Raw genomic sequence first — 942 nt, 5'->3', positions numbered from 1 at the left:
GGGGGTGCGCTGACAGGACTTTCGCGCGTCTCTTCTCGCCCACCGGGTGCTTCGAGGTGTTTAACGAAATGCCCGGTCCCGTCCGGTTTGTCCTCTCCTCCAGACGCCTGTAGGGCTCTTCCATCCCCCGGGGCTGTTCAGAGAGCTCCCACCTTCCCCCTCCTCAGCTGCTGTTTCATAGAGTGCTCCTGCCCCTTACAGACTCTGCAATAAAGTATTCCCTCGCTCCCCCCACCGCCATGCCCCCTGCTTGCCTTCGCTCTTATTCATATGGCTTTTGGTAACATATGCTTGTATTTTGCATTTCCTCCTCTGTCAAAATGATTTCTTTTTCCAGTTCTGTACCATATATATTTAACATGCATACAATGTAATGTGTATAAAAGCGCATGCCTTCTGAAGGGTGTGCTTAGCAACCCCTATGGCAGGGCCCATGCACAAATTTAATAGACAGCAGCTTTCTCACGCGGCTGGGGATGCCCAGGTGAAGCAGGTTTCGAGAAATGTCATATATCCCATTGCTGCAGTCCCAGGGGACATACAGATCGCCCACAGGCTCTAGAAATTGCTCTCAGACAGAGGACCATGACAGGGCTGACAGGTCTCCTTGATGGGTAAACGGGTTTTTCTTCCTAGTTTTATGAAAATCCTGCTTCCAAGCAAAGAAGACAAACTCTGAAAATGATTTCTAGTTTCCTTATCCCGGACGGGAGAGCAATATCACCAGTTTCCTCTTCCTTGATGGTGTCAAAGCAGTGTTGGTTTCGTACTTGCAAGTTGACTTCTTACAAGCTTGTCTGACTTTGAACTAGGGACTCCTGCGTTGCAACCATGGCATAATCCTGCATCTGAACCGTGTCCGTGTGGGCAGTGCCCTCCTCCTTTTTGCTTGCAGGTACAGGAGCAACAGGGTTTTCCACACTGGCCTTCACAGCACTCTTT

Source organism: Charadrius vociferus, unplaced genomic scaffold (assembly GCF_000708025.1).
Source record: "Charadrius vociferus isolate BGI_N301 unplaced genomic scaffold, ASM70802v2 scaffold263, whole genome shotgun sequence".
Lineage (NCBI taxonomy): Eukaryota > Metazoa > Chordata > Aves > Charadriiformes > Charadriidae > Charadrius > Charadrius vociferus.
Note: the sequence above shows the minus strand (reverse complement) of the source record.